Below are 27,417 nucleotides of genomic sequence, written 5' to 3'. Positions count from 1 at the left end.
TAAAACAGGAATAGTGATTCAGAAGTTCCTGCCACAGCTCAGTGGATTAAGAATCCAACTGCAATGATTGGGTCACTGAGAAGGGCAGATGTGATTCCCAGCCCGGTGCTGTGGGTTAAAAGATCTGATGGATTCAGTCCCTGGCCCAAGAACTTCCATAATATCGTGAGTGCAACCACTAATAAAAAAAAAAAAAAAAAAAAGAATACTAATTCACATGGGGCTACGGAAGAGGTATATTTTATGAATCTGAATGTTACCTTTTGTAACCACTTGTGTTATAGAAATGAAAGGCTAAGTGGATTGGAGACATTACCAAATCTCTCTAGACCTCAGTTTCCTCAACAGTATAGGAAAACAATGGAAGACATTTCATAGTCAAGGGGATGAAATGAGAAAGTCCACGCAAGGAATTTAGTATAGTGCCTGGTACAGAAAGAGCTCTCAATTAAGATTAGTCGTTAGCAGAATGACATACATGTGGGTTGCCTGGTGTAGCCTCAGTGTCTTACAGTGTCCCCTTACAATGATGTGGATGAAAAATGAAATATCCATTTGAGCTACACTTATCATCCAATGAAATGGTGAGTGAAAAGCCTGGTGTGGCATCTTCCTGCTGAAGAAATCAGAAATCAAGTGAATTCTAGGAGCCCTGTGGCTGGTTGGAGGATTGGATTTCATGGAGGGCAAGGTTCAGGGGGCTATTCACAGCACAGATGGGTCTAGAGCAAAAGTAAAGTTGCTAAACATTCCCTCACTACCCCAACCTTTTTTTACGATCTCTGTCCCAACTCCGAGTGGTCTCTGTTCTGCCCACGCACTGTGTTCCTCCGTGTGACCATCCTGTGCTGCTTGAGACTGCTTAATGCTTCCCATGATGGTATCTAATTCAGGTCAGCTTTTTGGGAGCAACACCTCATGTTCTGGGTGTTCTGGTTTTTCTTGTTAATCACCTTCAGCTTAATCACTTCTAATCACCATTTTCTGTGCTCCATCATTGGGAAATAATCTCATCTCTGCATTCAGATTAAATTGCCATGCTTTTTTTTTAAAACAAGTTTTTGTTGAGTGAATGATTTAATGAATGAAAACTCACAAGGGCATCTGTGTTTTAATAATGTCTGGTGATACAGTCCTTTAACCTTTTTTTTTTTTTTCCATTTTAATGCCCCTCTGCTGGCTTCATTTAATTGAAGTATAGTTCATTGACAATGTTTTAGTTTAGTTTCAGTTGTACAGCAGTGATTCAGATATACATACATATGTGTTTATTTTTTTCAGAGACTATTCCCTTATAGGTTATTACAAAATATATAGTTCTCTGTGCTATACAGTAGGTATTTGTTGATTATATATTTTATATATAGTTGTGTGCATCTGTAAATCCAAACTTCCAATTTATCCCTTTTCCCCCTTTCCCCTTTGGTAACTGTAAATTTGTTTTTTATGTCTGCAAGTCTATTTCTGCTTTGTATATAAGTTTATTTGCATCTTTTTTTTCAGATTCTACATAAGTGATATCTTATTTGTCTTTCACTGGCTTACTTCATTTAGTGTGATAATCTCTAGGTCCATCTGTGTTGCTGCAAATGGCATTATTTCATTGTTTTTTTAAAATTTTGGTTATTATATTTTTGCATCTCTGCTTGTTTAATCTTTCTATCTTCTATTTCTTTGTTCAACCTTTCTTGTTTTATTGATCTTTGCTTCCAGTTTTTTTCGAAGATCTTAGATCATCTTTACTATTATCATTCTAGTCTTTTTCATGGAGGTTGCTAATTTCCAGCTCACTTAACTGTTCTTCTGGGGTTTTGTCCTGTTTCTTCATCTGGCTCATATTTTTCTGTTTCACTTTGTATAGCTTTTTGTGTCATCTCTTTTTTGCAGGCTATAAGGCTGTAGCCTCTCTTGTTTCTGGTGTCCACCCCCTGGTAGGTGAAATTAATACAGGGGCTTGCAGCTGACTTCCTGATTGGTGCCTGCCCACTGGTAGGTGGGCTGAGTCTTTTTTCTGGTTGGTGTGGCTCGGGCCCTGGGTCTAATTAGAGGCAGCTGTGTCCCTAGGCCAACTTAAGACAGCCTATTTGCTGATGGGTGGGGCTTTGCGCCCACCCTGTTTGTTGTTAGGCCTGGGGCTTCTCAGCCCTGATGGCTGGGGCCAGATTTTTTCCAAACCTCAGCTTCCTGAAGAGCTCACGCTGGTGATTATTTCTGAAACCTCCGCCTCCAATGTCCTGTCCCCAAAGCGGGCCACAGCCACCCTCTGCTTTCCCAGGAGACCCTCCAAGACTCGCAGGTAAGTCTGACCCAGATTTTTATGGAGTACTTGATTTGCCCTGGGACCCAGTGCGCATGAAAGCCTGTGTGCACCCTCCAAGAGTGGAGTCTCTGTTTCCTCCAGTCCTGTGGAGCTCCTGTGCATAAGCCCCGCTGGCCTTCAATGCCAAATGCTACAGGGGCTCCTCCTCCCAACACCAGACCTCCAGGCTGGGGAACGTGATATGGGGTTTGGAACTCTCACACCTGTGGGAGAGCTTTTGCAGTGTAGTTATTTTCCAGCCTGTGAGTTGCCCACCAGGTGGTTATGGGATTGCTTATATCATGAAAGCGCTCCTTCTACCATCTCAATGTGGCTGCTTCTTTGCCTTCAAGTGAAGGATATCTACTTTGGTAGTTTCCAGTTTACTTTGTTGATGACTGTTCAGCAGTTTGTGGTGATTTTGGTGTTTTCATGAGAAAAGGTGAGCTTAAGTCCTTCTACTCAACTATCTTGTCCCAGTCCCCTCAAAACTGAAAGGAGTTCCTCACCAAAGAGTGACTATTGCATTCAGGCTGCCATGTCAGAAGCGAAGTCCTAGAGGGACACCCCACTGTGTGTGACAGATACTGGGCAGGATATGGTGGCAGTCTATGTTCTCAGGGGAAATGTGTAATTTTATTCTTTTTTACGGCTGAGTAATTGTCCATTGTATACTTCCATATCTCGGCTATTGTAAAAGATACATGAACCCTAATGTTCATTGCAGTATTATTTACATAGTCCCTTAACTTTAATAAGCCATTCTTAAAAGGTAATTTTTAGGCTCTATGCCAGGCTGTTAATGGAGATAGTATAAAGCAAGAAGATTTCTGGGTGTCTCTTAAATCGTGTGTGTTGGTAATTGACCTACTTGCACAGTGAAAGAGATTTAGGAGAATTTTCAGAGGAAAATAATGTAGGATAAATAGGTGAAGTGGATATTGAAGAATTAATTGTGAAACAAGATAGAAGTGGTAAAGTAATAGAGGAAAAAAAGCAAAATAAAATGGGGTTGCTTTGGGGATAACTGAAGCTAATTGGATAATAAGTTGTTTTGATGAATTGGCCTGATTTCAATGCCAGTTTCGTCACTTACAATGTAGTTGTGAGCAAAGTTACTTAACTGTTATAAGCTTCATCTGTAAAGTGGGTATAAAAATAGGTCATGAGATTTATGTAAAATATGTAAAAGCAATTATACTATCTGGCACATTGCGAATGCTTAATTGTAGTTATCATGAAACATTTAATGCAATGGAAACATGAAGTAACATTTCTCCTATTACAATTTTCCCCCCTACTTTAGTATGGCTAATGATATGGCAGAAGCTTCTGTGATTTTATCTTCCTTGTTTTCTCTAGTTAGTAGCAACCAGAAAAAAGTTGTTCTGTTGTTTTTCTTTCTTTGGAAAAAAATGGGTAGTTTTTCTGGTGAACAGTGTGTTCTTTCACGCTCACAGTGATATGATTTCAGATGCTGATATGATTAAAAATGTAAATCCAAGAGCCTATGAAATAATTAAGCAAGGTCTGTGTGTATTTTGTTAAAGGGCAAAGGTAATGCTCAGTTAACAAGTTATCATTTTTTGGAATTCCATTGTAGAGTAAGGGAAAGCAGCCCTTCAAGAACCAGGTGATATTCCCTGGATTCCTGCACAAAAGTACTCATCAGTCTTACTGTGACAAGTAACCTTCACATTTTAGCACCTGAACCTAATAGGTATGTGTTTTCTGCTCAAGTGACTGTTCAATGTTTCTGATTTTTACGAGGGTTTATGTGACAACTCTGACACCAAAGAGGCATGGAGAGGTCTTGGGCCTCTCCATGCCCCAGAGCTGTGCGGTCCTCTGTGATATATGTGATATAATTGAAGAAATTATTGTATAACCTTACAAATGAAGATAAGGGGATTTTCAAGGAGAAAGTCCTTTTGCTTTCCATCTGACTGCTTTCTAAGAGCCCATGCACGTATTTCCCCAATACAGCAGGACTGTGTGTTGTACAGACTTGGAACAACAAACTAGAAATACTACATTCTTGCACCAACATTGCCTCTTAGCAGAAAAGTTTGTGTATGTGACCAATCTGTGCTCCAGATATCTTAGAGCTTTCCTAATTAGCTTTTCGATAATGGCGAAGTGAAACATGGCGGCATCATGTGTACTTGGACAAGGAAGAAAATCTTCACTGACCAGTAGGAGATTTTGTGTTACTTTTTAAAAATTTGAGGTAGGGTTGTGTTTACAATGTTGTATTCCTTCCTAGCATACAGTAAAGTGGTTCAGTTATACATATGGGCATAATTATTTTTCATATTATTTTCCATTATGGTTTATTACAGGATTTTAAATATTGTTCCCTGTGTTATATAGAAGGACCATTTTGTTTTTCTGTTTTATACATAGTAGTTTGTATCTGCTAATCCCAATGTCCTAATTTATCCCTTCCCCTCTCCCCTTTGGTAACCATAAATTTGTTTTCTATGTCTGTGAGTCTGTTTCTGTTTTGTATATAAGTTCATTTGTATCATATTTTAGATTTAACATGTAAGTGATATCATATATCTTTCTCTGTGTAACCTCACTTAGTATGATAATCTCTAGGTCTATCCATATTGCTGTAAATGACATTATTTCATTTTTATAGCTGAGTAATATTCCATTTTGTGTGAGTGTGTGTGTGTGTGTGTATCACAATTTTATCCATTCCTCTGTCAATGGACATTTAGGTTGCTTCTATATCTTGGCTGTTGTAAATAGTTCTGCAATGAATACTGGGGTGCACATATCTTTTCAAATTCAAGTTTTCCAGATATATGCCCGTGAGGGGGATTGCTGGATCATATGACAATTCTATTTATAGTTTTTAAAGGAACCTCCATACTGTTTTCCATAGTGATTGTGCCAATTTACATTCCCACCAAAAGTGTAGGAGGGTTCCCTCTTCAGTAGGAGATTGTTTTAAGGTGGAATCTTTTGAACCCGAAAGTTATGAAAAGCAAAGTGAAGACATGAAACTATTTCTCTATTCATTTAATTATGAAGGAAATGGAATTTATGGGAAAGCATATTAGCCAGATTCAACTCTATCCACATCTTGTATTTTAAGATCTAAATATGGGAGTTCCCATTGTGGCTCAGCAGAAACGAATCTGACTAGCATCCATGAGAATGCAGGCTTCAATCAGTGAGATGAGGATCTGGAGTTGCCATGAGCTGTGGTGCAGGTCACAGATGCAGCTCTGGATATGGCATGGCCGTGGCTGTGGTGTAGGCCGGCTGCTACAACTCTAATTGGAACCCTAGCTGGGAACCTCTATATGCCACAGATGTGGCCCTAAAATAAAAGACAAAAAAAAAAAAAAAAAAAAACTAAATATAACTGGTTAACATTTATTTGAATTGGAGCTATTAATACAGAAAGTGTGATGGGCTTTGTTCCCAACAATTTTACATCTTCCCACCCTTTCAACCTTAGTCCTTTCAGCTTCTCTTTCTCTTTGATATCCTGTGGTTTGTAGGTGGTTTCTCAGTTAATACATAGCTAATAGCTCTTAGTTTCTTTAGTTTTTTATCTAGTTAGGTCTCTTTGTGTATGAGTGAAAATTCATTTGATGGAAATATTTGCATATATTTAAAGACTCAGTTGCTTCTACATTCAAGAATGTTTAATCTACATAATAAACTGATTACTACAGTCATTACATTTATTGAAAGGCATGTACCATTTCTTATTTCTGCTCTCATATATTGGCCGGTAGTCACATGGCCATATTGAGCCTTAAAGGCAGTTGGGGAGCACAGAGTAATTTTGTTCCCCGGAAGAAGTATGGTCACACTGTTTACCCCACTCTCTCTTTCACAGAACCCTGACATTTTAAAATAGCTGTCTGTGTTAAGCACAATGATTCTGATGAAAAATGAAGGATTCTATGGTACATAATTAAACTTTTAATTTTTTTCAGTTTTAGTGAGATGTAATTAACATCCAGTACTACATACTCAGTATAATGACTTGTAATTGGACTTCGACAAGAAACTTTTGAGAATGCCATTAATGAAACTTTAATACAGCTGAGTTTTGTCATTGAGGCTTAAATTCATAAACCTTGATTTAAGATGGGTTTTTTTTTTTTTTGATACTACACTGAAGAAGAGATTGCTATTTTAAGGTCCTTAGATGTAAGCCACTTGAACAGAAGAAGAATGGGTCTTCTAGAACAGTTAAAGCTGAGGATGTTGTTTATATCAGCATGATATAACTTCAGCAGAAAATTGCAAGAATCCCACCCACTTAGATACATGTTTCCTCCAGATAGAAAATGGTGACAAAGGAGGAGTTCAATAATTAACTCTCCATTTTTCTTTCTCTTAATGTACCTTCTCTTTTGTGTCCGGTGCTAAAAACCTGCCCACCTTGAAATCTTGAATGTTGAGCATTTTGATGTTTCCTCCTTTTTTTTTTCCCTGAAGATTTCACATTTCTCACAATTTTGTAGCACTGTCATTTCGCCCCATCCCAACCCCTCCATAATCCCAGTTCTGTACAATTTATAAAAGGCAGTCTGACCCTGAGACTTCACAGTGGGTGGCAGATGGCTTGGTGAACGCCTATTTCTGCTACTAAAATAAAATGACAGGAAACACCACAGAGAGGTTTCTCTTATTTGAAAAAAAAATTGGGGTTGTCATATGATATAAAATACATATCTGAGGGCTTTTGGCAGTCACTAACCTCACACAGTGTGATTATCACTAGAAGGCAAACGTAATATCCACCTTCAAGACTCTGTGAAAGTTGCTTTATGTGAAAGGCAAGACAGTGCTTTCTGGCTGACTATTTACATGTGTAGCAATTTTTTATACGGAAATGCAGAATACAACTCAGACAACTTTTGAGTGCTTATTGAAGTTGCCAGGCAAAAATATCTTCCTCCACGCTACATTAGCATTTTCCTGGTTTAAACCAGCTCATCTTTTTGAATTGGTTTGCGTGAACCATCACATCTAAAATGTAAGTTTAATATGTATATTTAAGTATTTTCCTCTCAAAAATGGAACTGTAATTTGTATTATACCCAATGTATTCTGAAAAAATAAAAACAGATTGCAGTCTTTCGTTTCCATCAGATACCTAAGATTTCTGAGAGCTGAAATCTTAACGTTGAGGGGATCAGGGATGTTTTTAAGAGTCAAGAGTGCCCCTTATTCCACTTAAAAAAACAAGTTCTTAGATCTTGTTAATAATTTCTACACCATAATCACTCATCTTGAACATTTGCTATTATGTTTAAAATATTATTCTCTACTTAATTGTTTTCAACAAGCCCTTTTATTGAGCATCCACCAGGCAAAAAAGTACCATTTTGTGTGCTCTGGAACCTTCTGCTTTCGTTTATTAATAATTCCCAAGCAGAATGTCTGCTTCAGACATTAGTTTCTGAAATAGAATTGAATCTTAATTAGTTCAAGAGAAACTCCTACTTAAGTGGTCTTAGAGAAAATGCACTCATTTTCCCTTCTAATATATCCTCCTGTTGTTTGACTGTGATGAGAATGGTCTTTTAAAAGAGGCCTCAGGTGTTAAACCAACTGTTCAGGCTCATTGTCAGCTGCTGGTTTCTAGAGTATTAATTCAAAATTAGTGAAAATATAAGACTATGTCTACATTGGCCAACTCTATTGCGAAATTGAGCAATTTTCAGTTAAGGGTGCAGCATTCTCTACAATGCCCTTGAGGAAGATTCAGAAGCTCATTCTATTTCCATCTGCTTCCATCATTAGAGAAGGCAGTTGATTGATTCAACCTCACTAACAATAAGAAGGGATGCTCTTTAACTAAAAGGTGCATATAAGTGGACTATTAAGGCCAAAATTAATAAAAAATAAGCATGCTCTTGGTCAGTTTCTCTACAGATATATACAAATGTAGATACACAGCTTCAAATATATGTATATATCATTTTTTAAAGATGATTTTATAGTTTGAAGACTGCAGTGACTTTATTTGTACTGAGTCTTTGTTATTATTGGGTAAAAAGTACAAAAGATGATGGGCATTCATGAGCTGGCTGCTGCCTCCTCTTTCTTTCAGGAAAGGAACACTGAATACTAACATCACACATTTTCTGCACCATGGATATGATATTACATTATTAGCGCCATTATCCTTAATATTATTTTTGGTGGCATGAAGCTTATATCCCTAAAAATATCAAAAATTTCTTTAGGGTAAAAATCTGTGTGTAGTTAAAATTCTTTGTGGGGGCCTAGTACAGTGCTATATACAGAGTACGCACTCAAGAAATATTCATTGGAAAATAGATTAATCAAAAGTATTTTATAAACTATTAAATACTTAAGATAAAGACTGCTAATTAGCCCCCACTCCCCCACATCTACCCCCACCCCGCCAGTGTCTATTCACCCTTTCTTTCTTATAAGCACAAAATTCTACCTTCCCCCTCCAGTTTTAGCAGGGCATATGGTTGTCTAGCTAGGGACTTATTTCTCAGCCTCACTAGCAGCTAGGTAATATATTTGATGTATAGGTCATTTCTTTAAAAATGAAACTGCTTGCCTTCCACTTCTCCCACCTTCTCAGAGGTGGTGGTGAGCTAGCTTCACCCATGGGAGATGAGCAACCCTTAGGAGATTGTGGAAAACACAGAGCAGAAGGAATCTAGATGGAGAAAGCTATTTATGTGCTCTGAACCTCTCACCTGTCTCTGTATGGGTAAATTTGAGGAAGCTAGAGTCCTATTTTATTTGAGGGTTTCTTTGTTACTGCAGCCTCACTAGCACTCTCACTTACAAAGATGCAAAAGGCTCTTTTCCATAGATGTCATTTTAGAATGCCATGGACCCACTCATTGTCCTCCAGTAGGACTGTGATAATCTAAGAAAGCAGCCAGGCCTGCCTAGTGAAATTATGTGTGGTCTGTTGAAGAGTGGAGAATGTTCTTTTAAGGATGCCTCCTCTTGAGTAAACTATGGGCAAAACTTGTCAAGGCTGGAATCTTCTTTGTAGAGAGGCGCTGTGCACTCGGAAGAAGTAGGTGTCTCACAGATGATCAGAGTGAGCTGCCCTTTATTGGTTATGCAATCTATAACTTGGCCTCAAATCAAGTCAACAGGATTGCATTTTAGGCTTTGCAAAAAACTAAAAATGAAGCTGAAATTTAACCTTGGATACTTAAATTATTTTTTCCTAAAAACCTCTAAGTCTTCACACACAAAAAATTATAAGCAAATTGAGGATAGAGATTGTTTCATATTTTTGCTTACACAGAAATCATTTCTACACATAGTAAAACAAGGAACCCACCATCAGGGTTCAGTTGAGGTTTGTTTAATTGATTTATCAGAATACAGAAGTTCAAGAATAATAAGAAGTTAAAGAATACAGATTTTCTACTTCCAATGACTAATAATTAGAGCTTCACTATAATTGATTATCTAAATATTATTTTCCCATAATTGACAATTTTTCTATATTGTTTATAGTATAAAAGGAAGTGTTTGGAGGAATTTTCTAAACCCAAAAGATTCAAAGGATGGCTAGAGTTATTGGGCTTATAACTGTCTTTCAGTTGGGATTTCCAAAAATATCTGCTAAAAACTTTACCCTGCATTTTAGATCAAGAAAGCAGGATTTATTTCTGATCAGTGCTAATGTATTTACAGAAAGGAAAAGTCTCCATATAACAACCAGATCAAGTGTGATTTTTGAGCAATATATTTAGATGTTATGTCAATAACATTTTCTCCACCATACTAAGCTTTCACAGGAAGGAGAGCCTTCTCTTCGGTAAGGTGATCAGTTCTGTCTGGGTCTCTAACCCCTGTTGGAGTTGCTCACGAAGCATTTGTTTCAGGAAAACTCTGTTTTCTGTGTTGTGTTGATCCTCCACATAAAGAAAAGTCTTGAATAGGTAGCTTTTCTGACTTAGACTGATGTAGATAATGATCAACAGTGTCTAAATACTTCATCTATTGCTCAATTTTAAATAGCTGATTGAATCATTATACATTAAAATAGAATCTTTTGAAGATTTTTTGGCCATCCCATCTAGAAAAAAAAAAGGTTTGTTCCATTTTTAAAATTGTTTGAAAAAGAACATCAGAATTCAGTAATGGACTCCAAAAGGAATGAATGACTTAAGAGTTAACTGTTTTTTTCCAAATTAATGTTATATATTAAAATGCTGATTTTGTTGAGATCATTCTAAATAAAATCGCTACTAACCTTCCTTTTTCTGAGAGCATTTTTCAACTAAAAACAATTAAGTTTTGAGATCCATTTAATTTTTACTTCTTTTAAGTACCGGCATAAACATCTGCCATCTGGCGTAGAAATTACTTCATATGGCGGGAGGAGAGATGAGATTTATTTAAAAGTTCTTTGTCTTTGATACTTTTCCCTGCTGCATTTTCCACTAGTGTAATTTGAACCTGACTGTATTTAAATAACCATTTATCGCCATAATGGAAGAGCCGACTTAAAAATACATAACTGCTGTCATTCCAGGAGACTGTATTAAGGAAACATAGAATTTGCCATTCTAGATCAGACCATTTGTCTGTCTTGTCTAACACTTGCCTCTGGCAGTGACCGATATTGAGGACAACGGAGAACAGCAGAAATATGCAACATGAACACAAACCATTTTTTAGGGGAATAATTATTTTCTCAGTTGGTAATCTTACCCTCTTGGATATTAGAATTGAGTTACCCCCACCCATTTATATTATTAATATTTTATCAATCAATAAGCTAACCAGTTTTGTTAAAATAATTTTAGTAAATGATACTTAATAATCTATGGTATTTCTGTATTGAAATAATCTTATGCACCTAGCACTCATTTTTTTTAATGCTGTGATTTTTAAGAAAGAGGAAAATAATGGGAAATTTAGCCTCTACAGAAAACAAAAACAAAAACTAAAACACACACTGCAAAACCAAACCCTAAAAACAAAATAAAGAAAGCCCAGCCCTTTACTTTGGGCTTGCAGTTCAAAGTCAAGATAAAAATGTATTTACTACAAAAGTTCAGCTTACAGGTCCAGAAGACAATCTAACACTATCTAATTTTATACTAAATTTACTATTGATGGGAGCAGAATAATCCTATTCTGAGTGATTAATGGGTAGACCAGAATGTAGGCCTACAAATTTGTATCTTCCTGACAACTCACCCGTGTTGTTGAAAAAATATTACAGAGACAAATTCATCCTTGATCTGTCTCATAGATGCAATGAACAGAATACTTACCAAGTACAGAGCTCAAATGCGCATGCATGCACACACACACACACACACACACACACACACACACACACACACACACACCTCTCTTTAATGCTCCAATTCTATCAAATTCCTGATATTCCCCAACCCCATTATTTGCCATCACCTCTGCTCATCCCTTCCTTACCTCTCCCTAAGTGAATATAAATGACTTTCTTCTGAAATTACATAAATTATGCACATTCTTCTATAAAACTGGTATAATCCCTTAAAGAATAAGAAGTATATAAAATCTATGTTCTCTGCCAACTTCTCACCCAGCCTGTAAGAGTTGATTATCAAACAGCTTTTTTCTTATCTCTTTCACAACCAGAAAAAAAAAAGATTGATGGTCAAAATGAACCTTTATGAATTAGCAGTACTTCCCAAGCTATAAGAACCACTAATAATGCAACCACCTGTTTGGAACCAGATCTTGTCAATTTTCAGGAATCAACGAGTTTTTAATAGTTTGGGTACATACTTGCACACCTAGGTTACTCAGTTGAGCTGAAAAGAGTGAGTGTTAGAAGTTTGAGATGGTACCACATGACATTTCCACTGACCAGAGTGCTGATGTGTCAGCTGCTAATTTAATAAACTTTTTCTTAATGGCTAATGTCTTGAGAGGTTTTTTTTTTTTTCTTCAGTATTTGTTTTCATCTGTATCAAGGAATAATGAAATCTTGCTTGGCCATGGATGACTAAAAATATCCAAATGGAGATATTTAGAGGATGAATGGGTTTTTAAAGTGTTCTTTAAGTAGGTGAGCAGTTGAAAATGGTTCATTTCAGTTGGCTTTGTACTGAACTGGCAGCAAATGGAAAGGCAAAAAAACCCCAAAAAACAAACAAAAACAAACAAACAAAAAAAAAAAAACAAAAACAAGCTAAAAAACTCATCCCTTCTTAAAAGAAGTGATGGAATGTTTACTTTGAGCCAAGCTCCGAAGACATCTGGAAATCCTTGAGTCAGTTCCTTAGCTCCTTGCATTTTGTAGGTTAATCTTTCCATGGAGGCAAAAAAGGACTTCCTTAGTATAAATACTTCTTCCAGCTGAAATCAATCTCTGCCTTTTTTACATGGAGCATATTTAGTCAGAAATAAACCTTGCCAAGACTCCACCCATAATTCTATGAGACAATTTTCAAATCTGTCAGCCAGAATCTTGACTTTAATATCTGACTTATATATCCCTAAGTCAGTGGTTCCCGAAGGGAGCAACTCTGCCTCTGCATCCCTCCTTCCCTCCCTCCATCTCTCTCTCCCTCCCTCCCCAGGACATTTGGCAATGCCTGGAGATGTTTTTGTTGTCACCCCCATGGGGTTCGTGCTGGCATGAAGAGGGTAGAGGCTTAGGATGCTGCTAAATGTCCTACAATGTACAGAGCATCCAACTCACAAAAAAGAGTTGCCTGGTCCAAATTCAATCCTGCTGAGGTTAAGAAACCCTGCTCTGCATGGGTAACATTGGGAACACATCCAGAGCAAGTGCTGGCATGTCTGACCACCCACCCTGGAAGGAGAATTATATTCCTGGTACAGTGAATTAAGCATAAATATACACAATTATAAAAATAATACATTGGGCTTCTAATACCCATTTTTCGTGTTCTCTAGAATTTGAGAGGGCTCTTGTGTGGATTTCTAGTTAGTGCTTAAGTTTTCTGCCATTGCTGACATGCCTTCCACACCATTCTTCACTATTTACCTGTATTTTCATTGGTCATGTCCTTGGTTCTTGGTCTGTGTTGCAGTTTTGCAAATCACTAAGAATGCATGGCCTCCAGTTAATTTTAAGTAGCAATGCCTGTCATCTTATTTTTATAGGGAATTTTCTTCCTCAGCAGCTCTGTGTCTAACCTGAGCCTTCTGTACATTCCTGGGACAGAGTTAGGAGATTTTTTTCTGTAATCTTCCGCAGAAAGGACGCCTCCTGAGTAAGTTCCAGTTGGAAAGGCATCCTTCATGGACTGGAACTATAAACACCATGACATTCCTTGAGTAACACCAGTAAACTTCCTCTCATTCTTCCTGCCCTACTTGTGGCAGCTGCTCAAAAATTTTTTCCTATTTAACCATTGCATGCCCAATAGCAAGAAGGCAAAACGTCACTAAAGTGACAGGACATATGCAAAAGTGTCTTTGCAGCTCCCGAGGAAGAACTGTAGGGAAGATTTCTAATTTTAGATTTCCTGAGATGGGAAGGTGCATTACCAGTTGCCATTTACCCTGTCATTTCTGAACCATTAGAACAGCATATAAAAAAATTTGCTCTTGTTGGATTTCATTCAAACTTGTTAAGAGTCTTGGCTCTCCACACCAAAACATATTTTCAAAATTACTTGACCCCAAAGAAGAATACATACCTCCAATACATTTTCTAGTGATTAAGTTTGCAAATGAGTGATGTTTTGGACCAGGGGCAGGCCTAACTTTCTGTTGTTGCTTTTCCTCTCACCAACAAGACGAATCATAAACCTCTGTGTCCATCCCCTCCTTATCCCACTGCTACTTTTATGCTTGACCATTTCTGAAGTCATGACAAATGGTTATCTTCAGATCATTTCTGAATGAGAGTTATATTAATAATGAAATTAAAATCCAAATTCAGAGAAGACTCATGTTTGATTCAGAAGCCCATGTGTTCATGCATGGTGTGAAAGGTGTACTAAGGAGGTATTAATCTTGTTTTCTCCTTTCATGTTACCTGAAAGCTGTCATTATTGGGATAAGAATAAAATGAACATAAGTATGATAAATGATAAACACACACAGGAGTCAATATACCCCTCCCAGAGAGCATTGCTAATCAACCCATGCAGTGGGCTAATACACCACGCCAGCCTGCACCTTGGTGAGATTCTAAATTTGTAACTCAGGGAAGCTTGGCATTTAACTTGAGCTGCTTTTGGCTTAAGGTGAAACAAAGGGTACAATCAGGATCCATTTGTGGATGACAGTAGCAAATTATGTTTCAGAAGGTGCCTTTGCAAGACCAGGTAAAATGCAAACCAATGCTTATCTCCCTTACAAGGCTTAGCCTGTATACGAGTTGCTCAGTGAATGTTAAAGAATGTTAATAAAAATGGATAAGAGAGTACCACACCTATTTTTTTAATGAACAGGGAAAAGGAAAAGAGAATCAATGAGCTCTCCATTTGAAAGCTTTGCCTTCTATATTATAGCTGATGAAACTTAATTTTAAAAATGCAAGTGCTAGAGTCTCTGTGCTATTGGGGATCTGCCATCTTTTACAATGTACTTTTTAAACTTGACTTAATTATTCATAGATAAATGAATCCCAGTGCTTTTGATGATCTCAATATCTTTTACATAGCTTCAGTTTTAATGGCAATACAATTTCTGTTTTCCTCTGCCAGTTAGTCAAGAAGCTGGGAAAGTAGGAAGTTTATGGTTCTACAATTCCTACTAAAAAGCATTTCTTATGCAACTAAGAGAAAAGTAGGATAGATAGCAATTGAACTAAATAGAAATAGAGCTTTCTGGATTGGGTTTACATTGGTTAAGAGGACTATTGGAAGTAATAATTCTATCACCGATTTGGGAGATGAACAGTAATTCTTAACATCAGTCCCCTTGGCTCTTCCTTCTGGTATTTCAAAAGTGCCTCTGTTGAACTCCCTTTCCAGGGGGCTGATGAATTAATTGGTATTTACCAAGCATCCACTATGTGTCTGATTCATTGTTAGGTACATAGAGAGTCACAGATCAAATTGTCCAGTAAAACAGAAAACACATAGCTACCTAGGAAACTGATAGTTCAGAAAAGAATGGGGGATATCTGAAAAAGGAGGAAAAAATGATCATGACCAGAAAGAGGAAGCAGATTCTTCAATTGCTATCTTTCAATCTACCACCACCTGCTGCAAATCTGGTGAGGACTTGGTAATGTATGAGCACCTGGTGGAGGATAATCAAAAGAGTGCAAAGGGGAATAACCACAGGGAATGTAGTGATGAGGAATGGTGTGTGTGATGGGATGATGGCACAACTATAGACTCCTCAACATCTCTAAACATCATAATCTAGTTGACAGACATCAAAGACATTGCAGGATGGATAGGGGGCCAGCAGTGGTTGCGAGGTAGTTGCCAGCTTTATTTACCATCAACTAAATGAATATTGTGCTCTATTATTTAAACATATAACATAAGTATATAATAATTGTTGGTTTATGTTAACTCTTCCATGGATATTGAGAAAGGACAATGTATCAACATGGCTATATACAACATCCTTCTCTTAGCAAGGATTACCTCTTACTGTCTATTGTATTTCTGGCCCTGTGTAGGGACTAAATATACAAAAGTGATTAAGGTGTTGTCTTTGTCTTCAAAGAGGACAAACTAATGGGGTATTTTCTTCTGAAATGTGCTGATATTGTTACTGCACCAGTAGTCATAGTTATGATTGGCTAAACATACTGGTTAAATATAGTCATTTTGTTGATTGAGCCAACAAAAGTTGAGCCTCTTTAGAGGATAATTTTTGGATGAGGTGGGATTTTAGAGGATTTGAATATACCAAAGGGATGAAGAGCATCCCACATGGATGGAAATATGAAGGTGAGAAAGAGTCTTGTTTTTGGAAGGCACCTGCTGACCTGAGAAGGAGTCAGGGTCATTCACTGAAATCAAGTGGGAGAAAAGGGGATTTCTTCATTGCTTAAAGTGTAAATAAAATCTCCGGAAAGAGATTTGGCCAGGAAGTCAGGAGATCTGGATTTAACTTTGTAATCTTGAGCCAATCAGCCCTATCTATCAAGTATTAATTCTCCTATTCATAGAATGAGGGTGAAAATATACATTTGTCTATCATGTAATGCACATCTTCGTCACAGAAGGGTTTCTGGACTGAATAAGAACATAAAAGCAAATTGCTTTAAGCTCTTGGAAGAAAGATGCTATTCAAATCTAAGGAATTATATTAAGATTTTATATTCATTCATTTTATATGTGGTTTTGCTAAAAGAGAAAGATTAGTTTGAAGTTTATCCTGCTGTTTTGGTAAAATCAGTGAAAATGTCTTCCTGATTTTTTCTGAGCATAAGATAAAACTTATTGTCCTCAGCTAAGTAGATTATCAGCCATTTTCTTTGAACACCCAGAGCTCAAAACAGCATCTGCTTTATTCATATATAACCTAGAAAATAACCCATAAACTTAAAAAATTTTATTTTAAAGATAAGTTAAATGCACGAAAAAGTTTTTAGTTTCAAATTTGTTTTTCCTTTCTGTGTTATATAAATTGAATCTTTAAGGTTAATTTTAGCAGTTTCAAAAAAAGTTTAATACAAACAGGTTTCTTTCAAGCATACATTTTAGTCATTTTTGTTTTGTTTTGTTTTTACAGACTTACTATATTACCTTCCCGCTACTCAACCACATTTGAACAATCAGAAACTTCGTCATTCTTGTTTACAAATAATTAATGCTCAGCTGTTAGCTAAGGTTGTACTGCATCTTAAAACTCCAAGGAAGGTTGGATTAAATCTTTATTTTATGTCCAATGGAAAGTCCAGTGCAAGAAGGAATGTCCTATCTGAGGTTTCTGTCTCTTTTAAAGTAGGTCAGTTTACAAGTCATTTTGCTGCACTGTTCTAGCTGTCCCTCCTCTGTCATGCTGTCCTAGAGATGGAAGTCACCTTGCTACTGTCATAGATAAACTCCTCACAGAAGACTTTTTGGTGTTACCCAAATTTTAAAAGGTATTGTATTTTTGTATTCCTTTTCTGATATTTCATTGTTGGTGTACAGAAATGCAACTGGTTTCTGAATGTTAATCTCGTATCCTGCTACTTTGCTGAATTCATTGATCAGTTTGGGTGGTTTTTGTGTGGAGTCCTTAGGATTTTCTATATATAGTATCATGTCATCTGCATACAGTGACAATTTTCCCTCTTTTCCAATTTGGATATATTTTATTTCTTTTTGTCTGATTGCTGTGGCTAGGACTTCCAATACTATGTTGAATAAAGGTGGTGAGAGTGGGCATCCTTGCCTTGTTCCAGATTTGAGTGGTATAATGCTTCCACCTTATCTCTGTTGAGTATTATATTGGCTGTTGGTTTGTCATAAATGGCTTTTATTATGTTAAAACTATACCCAATTTGGTAAGAGTTATTTTATCATGAATGAATGAACTTTGTCAAATGTTTTTTCTGCATCTACTGAAATGATCATGTGGTTTTTGACTTTTCTTTGTTAAGGTGGTGTATGACCTTAATTGATTTGCTTATATTGAACCATCCTTGTGAACCTGGGATAAATCTCACTTGGTCATGGTATATGATCCTTTTTATATGATGTTGGATTCAGTTGGTGAATATTTTGTTGAGAATTTTTGCGTCTATATTCATCAAAGATATAGGCATATAATTTTCTTTTTTGGTATTATTTTTGTCTGGTTTTGGTATTAGGGTGATGGTGTCTTCATAGAATGTCTTTAGGAGTATTCCTTATTCAAACTTTTGGAAAAGTTTAAGAAGGATGGGTATAATTTCTTCTTTGTGTGTTTGGTAGAATTTGCCTGTGAAGCTATCTGTCTTGGACTTTTGTTTGTAAGGAATGTTTTTATTACATATTCAACTTCATTTCTAGTTTTGGTCTGTTAATTGATTTTTTTTGGGGGGGGCCTTTTTAGGGCTATACCCGAGGCACATGGGGGTTCCCAGGCTAGGGGTCCAATCGGAGCTGTAGCTGCCAGCCTATGCCAGAGCCACACCAAATTCGAGCTGCATCTGCGAACTACACCACAGCTCTTGGCAATGCCGGACTCTTAACCCACTGAGTGAGGCCAGGGATGGAACCTGCAACCTCATGGTTCCTAGTTGGATTCATTTCTGCTGCTCCACGACAGAAATTCTAATTTATTTCATCTTGATTTAGTTTTGGTGGGCTGTATGTCTCTAGAAAGTTGCTCATTTCTTCTAGGTTGTCGAATTTGTTGGCATATAATTGTTCATAGTATTTTTTATGTTTTTTTTTTTTTGTATTTCTGCAGTATCTGTTGATATTTATTTTTCATTTCTCATTTTGTTTGAGTTCTTTCCTCTTCTTGGTGAGTCTCCACAGGTTTGTCAATTTTGTTTACCTTTTCAAATAAGAAGCTCTTGGTTTTATTAATTTTTTTATTGCTTTTTGAATCTATTTCATTGATTTCCTCTCTGATCTTTATGATTTCCTTCTTTCTGCTTTTTGTTTTTTCTTCTTTTTCTAATTCTTTAGGTAGTAAGTTAAGTTGTTGATTTGAAAGTTTTCTTCTTCTCTAAAGAAGGCCTGTATTGCTATGAACTTCTCTCTAAGAACTGCTTTTGTGGCATCCCGTAGATTTTGAATGGTTGTGTTTTCATTATCATTTGTCTCAGATATTTTTAAATTTCCCTTTTCATTTCCACATTTAACCATTGGTTTTTTAGTAGCATGTTGTTTAGTCTCCATGTAGTCATTTTTTTCTCATTTCTTTTCCTGTGGTTGATTTCTAGTTTTATGCCATTGTGGTCAGAGAAGATACGTGAAATAATTTCTGTACTCTTAAATTTGTTGAGGTTAGTTTTGTGCCATAGTACATGGTCAGTACTCGAAAATGTTCCATGTGCATTTGAAAAGAATGTATATTCTGATTTTTTTGGATGTAATGTGTCATAAAGTAGAAATTAAGTCTAACTTTTCTATTGTGTCATTTAGGATTTCTATTGCCTTTTTGATTTTCTGTCTGGAGGATCTGTCCATTGATGTGAGCGTGGTATTAAAGTCTCCTACTATTACTGTATTCCTATCAATTTCTCCTTTTATTTCTGTTAGCATTTATTGTATGTTTCTGGATGCTCCTAAATTAGGGACATATATATTTATGAATATAATATCCTCTTCTTGAATCAATCCTTATTAAATAGTGTCCTTCTTTTTCTTTCTTTATCATCTTCATTTTAAAGTCTATTTTGTCTGATAGGAGTATTGCAACTCCTTCGTTTCTGTCCTTTGCCTGAGCATGAAATGTCTTTTTCCATTTCTTCACTTTCAACTTAGATATGTCTTTTGCCCTAGGGTGAGTCTCTTGTAGACAGCATATTGTAGGCTCTTGTTTTTTTATTTAGTCTGCCACTCCATGTCTTTCGATTGGAGCATTCAGTCCATTTACACTTAAGGTAATTATTGATAAATATATATTTATTGCTATTTTAAATCTTGTTTTCCAGTTGAGTCTTTGTTCCTTTTTTTTTTTTTTTTTTTGATTGGATGATTGCCTTTTATTTTATGCCTGTATCACCTTCTCTTTCGTTTTTGTAACTGTATTGGTTTTGATTTATGGTTGCCCTGTTTTTCAAATATGTTAACCCCTTCCTACATCTGCTTGCTTTAGCCATATGGTCATACAGGCTCGAACACATTCATAAAAAAAAAAAAAAAAGAGTCTAGATTTTCTTACTTTCCTTTCTTACCTTTTATGATTTTTTTATGATTTTGATGTCCTTTTTTAACATCTTCATGTTTATCATTTTGCTCTTCATTGTGTTTATCATAGCTTTTACAACATTTTTTTTCTTTGAGATGTGTATACTGACTTATTTAAATAATTAGTTTCCATTTGTGATTTCCTCCATTCTATTTCTTCTTAGCTCTTTTTTATTTGGAAGAGCCCTTTCAATATTTTTTTTAGAATGAGCTTAGTATTGCTGTGCTTTTTTTTTTAATTTACTTTTTCTTTTTTTATTTTTTTAAAGCAGTATTTTATTTTATTTTATTTTATTTTTTATTTATTTTTTTGTCTTTTTGCCATTTCTTGGGCCGCTCCCACGGCATATGGAGGTTCCCAGGCTAGGGGTCGAAGCGGAGCTGTAGCCACTGGCCTACACCAGAGCCACAGCAACGGGATCCGAGCCACGTCTGTGACCTACACCACAGCTCATGGCAACGCTGGATCGTTAACCCACTGAGCAAGGGCAAGGACCGAACCCGCAACCTCATGGTTCCTAGTCGGATTCATTAACCACTGTGCCACGACGGAAACTCCTGCTGTGCTTTTTAAGCCTTTGTTGGAGAAAATCTTTATTTTTCCTTCTATTTTAAATGATGTTCTTGCTGGGTAGAGTATTCTAGGCTGTAATTTTTTCCCTTTTAGAACTTTGAATATATCTTGCCACTCTCTTCTGGAATGTAGTGTATATGTTGAGAAATCAGATGTTAGGCTTATGGGGTTTCCCTTATAATTCTTTGTTTTTCTCTTGCTGCCTTTAGAATCCTCTATCTTTCATTTTTGCCATTTTTATTATACTATGTCTTGGTATGGGCCTATTTGGATTCAGCTTGTTTGGGGCACTCTGTGTTTCCTGTATCTTGATATCTGTTTCCTTTGATTTAGAAAGTTTTCAGTCATAATTTCTTCAAATATATTTTCAATCCCCTTTTCTTTTCCTTCTCCTTCTGGAATCCCTATTCATAGACTGGATTGCTTTTTCTTATCCCACAGATCTCTTATGTTGCTTTCATGTTTTTTCATTTGGTTTTTTGTCTGCTGTACTGAGTGGGTGATTTCCATTATTCTCTCTTCTAAGTCACTATTTAATTCCTCTGCATTATTCATTCTGCTCTTCAGTGCCTTTAACTCAGCTTGCATCCCTCCAAATAAACTTTCTGAATTTTCTTGGCTCCTCCTTACATTTTCTATTTCCTTTCTAAAGTAATCTACATTATTCTTATCTGCTCTTAACTTCACTATCTCCTTTTTGAACTTGGTGTCTGTTAGACTGTATAGTTCTGTTTCTTTGTTTACTGCTTCAGGTGAATTTTCCTGTTCTTTTAACTGGGAATGGTTCCTGAGCTTCTTCATTTTGCTCATATTTTTCTTATTCTGTGAGTTTAGGAAAAATAACTACTGTAGTCTTAGAGGGCTATTTATATGTGCAAATGCCCCTGTATATTTTGTGAGGGCTTACTATTTATTTTTAGGGTGCTGTGTGTACTTCCAGGAAGATGGAGGCAATGGGCAGGACGTGTAGCCAGTGCCTGATTGCAAGGACCTGTGGAGAGGTGGTGCAGACTGCTCCTAGTTGCAGGGCCCTGGGAAGTGGCAGTGACCCTCAGGAAGGTGTAGGCAGTGCCTGGAGCATTTTGCAGTGGAAGCAGCAGGAAATGTGCATGCCCAGGGGAGTGAGAGCAACAACAGGTGGGGCTCCATTGCAGTGCCCTCCTCTGAGGTAACTGAGACCTTAGGTCATGCCTGTTCACAGACCCCATCTCTGGAGTCTAAGATGACTGAGTTTGCCCCTGCTGCCTATAGACAATCCAAGAGCCACCCCATCATGCTTAGCCCATGCAGGAGGCATCGCTGCCCACAGCCCATGCAAGAGGCACCTCACTGCCAATAGCCCTGCCATCCGAGAGTCCACTCATGTGCAGAGAAAGATATTCCTATGGCAGCCCAACCCTCCACCTCTTGCCCTCCCCAACAATGATGCCTTGTTTCTCCTGCAGGCCCAGACCTCCTTCCAGTTTCCCTTAGCTGTGGCACTCTGCTTCCCAGCCCTTGGCACACCGCTCCCTAGCCTCTCAGGCTGTCTCCATATAGCCAACCTCTCCCCAGTACTGACCACCAGAGCCTGAGTCTCAGTGCCCAGCCACTCTCAGAGCATCTCAGACTGTGGTGTCCTGGGAGGTGGTACTCATCATCTGTGTGGCCCTCTCTCTGCTTTCCCCTTCTCAGTCCAGCTGCTGCCTTTTCTCTGAGGCTTTGAGGTCCCCTCCATCTTGGCTGATTTCCCTGTCAGGAGGCTTACCAGGGTGTGGATTCCTTTTGTCTTTCACAGCTCCCTCTCAGAAGTTCTGGTCCTGTCCTGATCCCTTTCTCTCTCTCTCTCTCTTTTTTTCTTTTGTTCTACCCAGTTATATGGAGGTTGTCTTGCCCTTTTTGGAGGTTTAAGTTTTTCTGCCAGTGTTCAGTAGATGTTCTCTGTGAATTATTCTACATGTAGATGGTTTGAAGGGTTTTTTTGATGTGTTTGTGGGAGAAGGTGAACACTACTGTCTTACTCCTTGGCCATCTTGATCCCACTCCCAGCATAATGTTTTCAATGTTCATTCATATTGTAGCATGTATTGGTACTTCATTCCTTTTTATGGCTAAATAATATTTCATCGTATGTATATACCACTAATTTTTTTGACAGCCATGCAGAAGTTCACAAGCCAGGTATTGAACCCATAAAACATCAGTGACAATGCTGGATCCTTAACCCACTGAGCCACCAGGGAACTCCTTAATTTTTTATAAATATTATTTAATTTTTTTTCTAGCTTTAATGAGTTCTGATTGACACATAAAATTTGTATATATTTAAGTTGTAAACCTGATTTTTAAGGTGTACAACTTAATGATTTTATATATGTATATGTTGTAAAATGATTACCAAGTTTAAGTTAATGAACACATCCATAATTTCACATAGTTACTATTTTTTTCTTTTTTTTGTGTGGTGAGAACACTTAAGATCTAATCTCTTAAATTTTTAAGAATATGATATTTGTACCCCACCAAATATTACTTCTATTACTCAGCCCTTTGAAACTACCATTCTACTCTATGATTCTATGAGTTTGATACATAAATATTTTGCTCTTTGGGGCTGCAAGTGAGGCATAGGGAAGTTCCCAGGCTTAGGGTCAAATCAGAGCTATAGTTGCTGGCCTACACCACAGCCACAGCATCATAGGATCCAAGCTGCATCTGTGACCTACCCAACAGCTCATGGCAATGCCGGATCCCTAACCCACTGAGCAAGGCCAGGGATCGAACCTGTGTGTGGTCATACAGTATTTGTCTTTCTATATCTGGCTTTCTTCACTTAGCATAATGTCCTCCAGGTCTATCTGTATTGTTGGAAATGGCAAGATTTCCTTTAGTGTTTATTTCTAGGGCAGTTTTTAGGTTCACCGCAAAATTGAGCAGAAAACACAGACATTTCTTACATGCCCCTACCATGTAACATTTTAAAACCTTTTAAGTCCCTAAAATTATATTTAAAAAGTCAAGGAATTCCTAACATGGCATAGTGGAAATGAATCTGACTAGGAACCATGAAGTTGCAGGTTTAATGCCTGGCCTCACTCAGTGGGTTAAGGACCCAGCATTGCCGTAAGCTGTGATGTAGGTCACAGATATGGCTTGGATCCTGCACTGCTGTGGCGTAGGCCGGTGGCTGTAGTTCTGATCAGACCTCTAGCCTGGGAACTTCCATATGCTGCATGTTTGGGCCGCAGGTGTTGCCCTAAAAAGACAAAAAGACACACACACACAAAAAAAAGTCAAGTCACAAAATGGATCATCAACTCTATGTAAGTTAAAACTCTGAATTCTAGAAGAAAACAAGAGCATATCTTTGTAACATCAGGTCAGGCAAAAATTCCTTGGATATCACGCACACACACACACAGACTTAAAAAAATTGATAAATTACATTTCATCAAAACAAAAATATTCTTTTTGAAAGACAATTAAAAAATCAAAAGACAAGGCAGAGACTGGGGAGAAGATATTTTCAAAACATATGTCTGATGAAGGACTCACATGCAAATACAGAAGGAACTCTTACAAGTCAAGCAAAACAAGTCAATTTGAGAAATGAGCAAAAAGACTTGAAGAGTTACTTAAAAGTTTCTTGATCTACCTTCTGACAAAAAAGTGGCAGGGGTTGCTCAACTTTTTCAATTAAGGACCAAAAAGTAAACATTTTAGGCTTTGTGGGACACATGTAGTCTCTGTTTTATATCCTTTGTATGTTTTCATAACCATTTGAAAGTATTTAAAAAAAAACTTTTTTTTTTTTTTTGATTCATAGGCTGTACAGAACCAGCTTGCAGGCCAGAATTGGCCTTTGGACCTTAGTTTCTGACCTCTAGCCTAGGCTCCAAGTGGATCAAGGGAAAAAAAAAATGCTGAAAATGTATAATAATATCCCTGTCTTCATGTTTTTATATGATTTTATGATGACTTAAATCCCCACCTTCAGCACCAGCAAACTGAAAAATATATTTTATTGCATGAATTAAGGAATTAGTGATTGAACTATTCATTTAGCAATATTGGTATCAACAGAACTTGAAAGAACATGGGGAGTGGGTCTAAGACAATGTGGATGACAATTGCTTCCCTTTATAAATCTACACAATTTCATGTTTAACCAATGTGTATATTTTGATTTAAAAATGCAATCTGGGGAGTTCCCGTTGTGGTGCAGCAGAAATGATTCTGACTGGTATCCATGAGTATGCAGGTGTGATCCCTGGCCTCGCTCAGTGGGTCAGGATCCAGTGTTGCTATGAACTGTGCTGTAGGTTGCAGATATGGCTCAGATCCCACATTGCTGTGGCTCTGGTGTATATAGACTTGTAGCTGTAGCTCTGATTTGACCCCTACCTGGAAACTTCCATATGCTGAGAATGAGGCCCTAAAAAGAAAAAAAAAAAAAAAGGCGATCTGACAGGGTCCCCTGGTAGCTCAATGGGTTATGGATCTGGTATTGTCACTGCTGTGGCTCAGGTTTGATTCCTAGCCTGGAAACTTCTGCATGGCATGGGTACTATCAAAAAGACAAAAAAAAATCTGGTCATACCAAACCCCTATGTAAATTTACTTAATAGTTGCATGCTGATTCTTGAGTAGACAGATATTTAGGATCTATAAGACTGTATAAAACTCAACCTCCACCACTTGGTCCATCCCCCCCCATCACTATGCTTCTGTGTTCTAGACACAGTGAAACTCTAGTATATCAAAATTTACTCTCTCCACCACAAAGTCTTGTCCTTGATGTCCTCTCTGTGTCCAAGATGCTTGTCACCCTTGTCTCCCTTTGCCTTGGTCCAGTGAATGGATTCTTCAAATCTCAGATCAGAATCCCCTATTCCCAAAAGTTTTTCATGTCCACCTCCTTTCCAGCCTAAGTTAGGTTTCTTTTTCATACACTCTCATGAAATCATATTCTTTTCTTCAATAGCATATTTCCAATTTTGAAATTATAAAATATTAATACAATTATCTGTTTAATATTGGGGTTCCTAACTAGACACTAAAGGCCATAATATCATGGATGGGTTATGTTTTTATTTATCAAAATTTCCCCTACCCCTTAACTAGGCACATAACTGATGAACAATAAATAATTACTAAATGAACAAATGAATCATTAATCGATTAATGAATGCTGAATTGAGAAAACAATGTTGGGTCATTATATATCAGTTAGCATTTTATCCTTCATCTTAAGGGTATAATAGGGTTAGTTCTATTTTAAGATTTCCAGTTTGTGTTTGTTTTTGCTGAGGTTCTGCAAGTTACTTCATTTTTGAGATTCTCTTGGTGGTAAATAGTTTTACTATTGCCTACATACTCCCTGTGGGAGCCCTCACGATTGATAAGCACTCAGATCTGATAATAAGTTATATGGATTGCTTATACTTCCTTGTTTACAATCCCAGGCAGCAAATGGTCAGTTTCCCAAAGTATTCATCACTGTTTTTAATTTCTATAACAGCAAATTCCTCAGGAGCAGAACTTTTTTCTCATTAATTTTCTTATTCATTACAGGGCTTTACTTGGGTTTCTTTACATCATTGTTATAGATGAGGAGCTTAAATTTTAGAGAGATCAAATGGCTTGTTGAACATCAACTAGTAGAGGTAGATCAGGCAGAGTCAATTCTTCTCATCGTAAACTGCTCTTCACATGTGCCTTTTCACCTCTTGTTAGATTAAAGAATCACTGTGTGGTAGAACTGATTGTGATTCTCAATTATTTGCTGACTCCATGAGAAAGAATTATTACCTCCCCATCCATTGCCACATAATTCCATTACCTCCTTTTAGGAAAAATATAGTTTCCCACTTGGCCGTGAGTTACTTTGACCAATAGAATTCGAGGGGTAGTAACATAAATCATGTCTATGCAAAAGCTTTAAGAGTTCTTAGTTATGGCCACAGCTTTTTTCCTTCTACAATGAGAAATAGTATGTTACATGTGGGCTACTCCTTTAATTTAGATCTCAGAATGAGGAAGAAGTGAAATAGAGATAAGGCAAAGCAAACTGACATGTAATATGAGCACATGGTAAATATTTAATATTTTTAAACCACAGAGACTTGTGGATTGTTCGTTACTGAAGCTTATCTCAGCAAGTTCTAATAAACTAGCTAATATCTATTGAGCAATTACTGTATACCAGGCATTGTACTAAGCACTTTGCATATATTATTTGATCTTTATACAAACCTATGAAGCTCATAGTATTTTCCTACTTTACATATGCAAAAAACACAAGGTTTAGTAAAGTCATGTAAAGAGTAAAGTTAGAATTCAAAATTAGGCTGTTTGATACCCAAGTCTGACTAATTAACTCCTCTATCAAAATCCGTCCATCCATCCCAGGACACATCGAATGCAATAATTTAGTGGACCAAAATTAACTAAAATCTCCCTTTATTATTAGTAGTATGTTTTTCTTTTGATTGCTATGTTTGTGATTCAAGTCCAGTTAGGGCCAACACCTGTAAGGAGACAAGACCTGTATTCTGGTTCCAATTCTGCTGTTAGTTTGTTTTGCGATTCTCAGTAATCACTTGTCATCTCCAGGTCTCGCTTTGCCATTTCACTCTTCCTTTTCCTCTCTTCAGTAAGGAGGAGATGGAAAAAGCATGCCCCCTTTTTCCTATTAGTTGGATGAGGCATTGCTTCTAAACTGGATGAATTTAAGTATTTTACATTTTTCTTTTCAAATGCAACTATAGGTTGGGCTACTTCCATCACAAACC

At 37.1% G+C, this 27,417-nt stretch overlaps 1 long non-coding RNA gene across 3 annotated transcripts in view; it reads left to right on the top strand.

Annotated features, from left to right (window-relative positions):
* Positions 1,705–27,417, top strand: part of LOC110260733 — an 86,957-nt gene continuing 61,244 nt past the window's right edge. For 2 of the 3 annotated variants that reach the window (XR_002344094.1, XR_002344095.1), the window contains exons 1-2: positions 1,705–2,296; positions 3,903–4,019. This is a non-coding gene — a long non-coding RNA (uncharacterized LOC110260733). Of the gene's footprint in view, positions 2,297–2,325; positions 2,742–3,902; positions 4,020–27,417 lie in introns of those variants that run through there. The other variant, XR_002344096.1, reaches the window with a different exon arrangement.

Source organism: Sus scrofa, chromosome 5 (assembly GCF_000003025.6).
Source record: "Sus scrofa isolate TJ Tabasco breed Duroc chromosome 5, Sscrofa11.1, whole genome shotgun sequence".
NCBI lineage: Eukaryota > Metazoa > Chordata > Mammalia > Artiodactyla > Suidae > Sus > Sus scrofa.
This window is presented reverse-complemented; position numbering and strand designations above follow the sequence as displayed.